Source organism: Elephantulus edwardii, unplaced genomic scaffold (assembly GCF_000299155.1).
Source record: "Elephantulus edwardii isolate Elephantulus edwardi_28Jun2011 unplaced genomic scaffold, EleEdw1.0 scaffold00372, whole genome shotgun sequence".
NCBI lineage: Eukaryota > Metazoa > Chordata > Mammalia > Macroscelidea > Macroscelididae > Elephantulus > Elephantulus edwardii.
The window spans coordinates 855,417-859,614 of NW_006400122.1; positions in this window are offsets into that span (position 1 = coordinate 855,417).

The following is a 4,198-nucleotide window of genomic DNA, read 5'->3' on the forward strand; positions in this document are numbered from 1 at the left end:
GTCACTATGAGTTGCAAATGATTGATGGCACATAACAACAACAACATAATGTTAATGAGGCAGGATTAGTGGCAGTTACATTAGTAAGACATAGTGCAATCTACAGGGTTAGGTATTACAGTTAATCTTTCTGAGATATAAAAGAGATTAAGCAAATTCACAGAGGAAGATCAATGCCACCAAGAAAGAACCTAGACAAATGGATAGCTTCAAGAAATGGTATGCCTACAGATGGTGAACAGAGAAACGGCCCTTCTTCCAGAACTGAGAAGGGAGGAGAATTCCTCTAGGGCTGACACCTGGGATTCAGATATCTAGCCTCTTAAACTGTGAGAAAATAACTTTCTATTTGTTAAAGCCATCCACTTATGATGTTTCTGTCAAAATAGCACTACATAACTAAGACAGAGCCACTGGTAGATTTAAGTGTTGGGTCTTCATTAGCAACTGAGCTATTAATGATTGTGTCCCTGTTGTTGTTAGGTGCCATCCAGTTGTCTAAGGCTTACAGAAACCCTATGAACAACAGAACCGAACTTTGGCCTATCCCAAATCAACATCATGAACTCTGCCAAGCTTGAATCCATCGTTGCACTCATTGTGCCAATTCATCTCATTGAGGATCTGCTTCTCTTTCATTGACCTTCTACTTTCCCCAGCATGGTATCTTTTCTCAAGGACTTGCCCCTCCTGGTAATATGTTCAAAGTATGTGAGACAAAGTTTCATCACCCTTGTTTCTAAGTTGAACTCTGGTTTCACTTCTCCAAGAAATTATGTTTGTAGAACTCTTTAAAAGAAAACAAAACAAAGCCACTAGACCCACTTCTGTGGAGTCAACTGTTAATTCTGACTCATAGCAACCCTTCTAGAATGGAACTATGGGAGTAGATTACCATATCTTTCTCCTGTGGAGCAACTGATAGTTTCAAGCTATCAATCTTTCCATTAGCTGGTGAGCACCTACCCCTTGCCACTAGGGCTCATTACTTCTCCTTTTTTCATTCAGTCTTCAGCTTCGTTCTGTAATGAACACGTATTTTTCAGCTGTCTTTCTCCTTTTCTTTCAGTGATTTATTATTAACACATCTTATTTGCACATTTAATCAATTTTAGAATGCAAATGATGGTAGAAATCTATAATTTTGTCATCTTTGGCTTGGGTTGTAGGTGTGTAGATTTGAATAATTTTTTTATGAATGGATTTTCCTTATATGTGTTTGGATAGTATACTGTCACTGAAAGAATTGCACATCAAGATTTTGTTGATGAATATGACATCATTCCTCCCGAATTTATCATTTCCAGTGTAGTTGATAATTGATTCAAAATGGCCAATATCAATCGGTTCACTGTAGTTAACTGATTTCTAGGATGTCAATATTTATGTGTTTCATTCCATTTTTTTATAACTAACAGTTCTCCTGGATTTATACTTCATATATTCCATGTAACAATTAATGGCTATTTGCAGCTGTTTCTCCTCATTTTGAGTCTTGCCACATCAGCAAATGAAAATCCTTCATTGGATGAAAGCTTGACTCCATTCATTTCATTAAGGTAGACTCTACTTTGAAGAGGCACCTTTTCCTCAGTCACAGTTTGAGTGCCTTTTACCTGAGGTGTTCTTCTGGGGCAATATTTAACAAAGTCCTTCTTTTCTTCATAGGATTTCCAACAGCCTGTTACTTGAAGAGCGAATTCCTGCTTCTTAGTTTATTTTAATCTGCAAGTTCAATTGAAACCTATCTCCTAAGGGTGACCTTGCTGGTATTTGAAATAACAGTGGCAAGGCTTCCAGCATCTCAGCAACACAAAAGCCACCAGTACTCCAAACTGATACGTCTGTGGTGGCTCAACAAACGGTGTTATAATAATAATTATTGATGTACTCTTATAACTTGATGCAGGGAACTCTGGTGGAGTAGTCCACAGTGAGTTGTGTCACTAACACAAAGGCTTCAGGTGTCTGGAAGTTTGAATCCACCATTGGCTCCTCTGAAAGAAGAATCTCAATCTCTTTCCCTTGTGATTTTGTTATTGCAGTAATATGAGATTCTAAACACTCAGCCAAAGTTTAGGGATCAAAAAAAGCTCTTTATTGCATGTAGTCAAGAATGTCAGCTAATACTCAATTGTTCTGACCCTGAGGGAAGCAAAAATTGACTTTATATACAGAGATTGGGCATGATGAGGTTATATAAAGTTTATTGCAGTTGGCTGTTGCAATTTCTTTACATTTGGGAGTCATTGTTTCTGATTCTCATGAGTGTCCAGGCCCTGAGCCAGGTTCAGAGGGAGTGGTAACCAAGCTGGGTCAGCTTGTACTAGAACGTAAAACTTAGGAAAACATGTTATTGCCAAAATTATTAAAGCATACATTTCTTAAAATGGCTATCAGAACAAAATGGCTTCCCTAATGCTAACATACAAAATGACTTCTCTAATACTTAACATATAAGCTACTACACAATTTAAAACCTCATAAACTTGATGGAAGGTCACCTTGAGTTGGAACTGACTTGATGCAAGTGAGTGAGTGTTAATATGATGTGTCTGGTTTTGCCATAAGTCCTACTCATAATTGTGAATTTCCCCCAAAAACCCTGGCACATAGGATTTGGACTTAAAGTCTGCTAAACTCGAGACAGGTAGCAGCATGAGAGAGGAACAACAGCACAAGGCTCAAGGCATCACCGAAGTCACTTGTGGTGTGAGCCATAATGTCAAGGGTTGGCTGGGGGAAAGGAGGTGATCGATAGGGTAGATGGGAGTACATGGGTATGCTGATGGAACAAGAAAAGGGAAGGGACACACATGTGGTGGTAGCACAACACTGAGTTCATTGGTTACTTCTGTAAGGGGTAAATGTCTTTCATCTGCTCCTTTTGGTAAAATGCTTGTTTGCCAGATATTGTTCTTAAGCTGAGAATCCAAATGAAGACAGACTAGGAAGAAGAATTGGTACTTCCAAAATAAGAGGGCTTTGAAAACATTATGTACAATAGAGCACACTTAGATCAGACTAGCAGATATGGCACCTGAGGCTAGGCCTTCAAATTTTGAAACAAAAAGGAGTAAAAATTGTAAGCAGACACTAATGAATGTAGGAAAACTGGACATAGTTAAGAAAGAAATGGAACACATAAATATTGACATATTGATGCCTTTAAGATGTGGTGCTGGAGAAGAGTATTGAGGGTACCATGGACTGTTAAGAAAACAACCAGATTCATCCTGGAGAGGGTTAAACCAGGCTGCTCCTTGGAGGCAAGGATTCTGAGGCTTCGTCTGACATACTTTGGTCATGTTGTAAGGAGATACAGGTCCTTAGAGAAGGACATCATACTTGGGAGGGTGGAGGGCAGGCGCAGGAGGGGAAGGCCCTCTATGAGGTGGATTGATTCAATGACTGGGGTAATAGGGATGGGTATGTCGGAGACAGTGCGACTGGCACAGGACAGAGCAGAGTTTAGGGCTGTTGTACATAGGGTCGCTATGAATCACAAGTGACTCGACAGCACATAACAACAACAACAACATTAGGTACTGATGAAATGAGATGGACATTTTGAATCAAACAATCACATGATCCACTATCCTGGAAATGAAAAGGTAAGGAAAAAGGAGATAGCTTTCATAGTTAAAAAGGTAATTTCTTGATCGGTCTTGAAATACAATGTTGTGAGCAACAATATCCACACACATACAAGGAAGTCTAGGGAATACTACTATCATTCAAATATATGTGACAACAACTAGAGTCAAAGAAGAGGTAATAGATTATTTACACCATTTTTTTCCAGTCAGGAATCTCAAACATGCAACCAAGATGCATTAATAATAATAGGTGATGGGAATGCAAAAGCTGGGAACAGGGAAAAAGGATCTGTAGTCAGAAAACATGGGCTTGGTGACAGTAATGAGGCTGGAGATAGATTGATAGAATTCTGTATAGTCAATGAGTTATTCATTGCAAATACTTTTTATAAGAAATATATGTACAGACTCTACAGATGGCACCTGATGGTATGCATAGAATCAGATCAATTACATTGGTGAAAAGAAGCACTGGAAAAGCTCAATAACAGCAGTAAAAACTAGGCCATCAACTACTCATATGCAAGTTCAAAGTAAAGATAAAGAAGGTTAAATCAAATCTACAGGAGTAAATATTTGACCTTGAGTCTATCCCACCT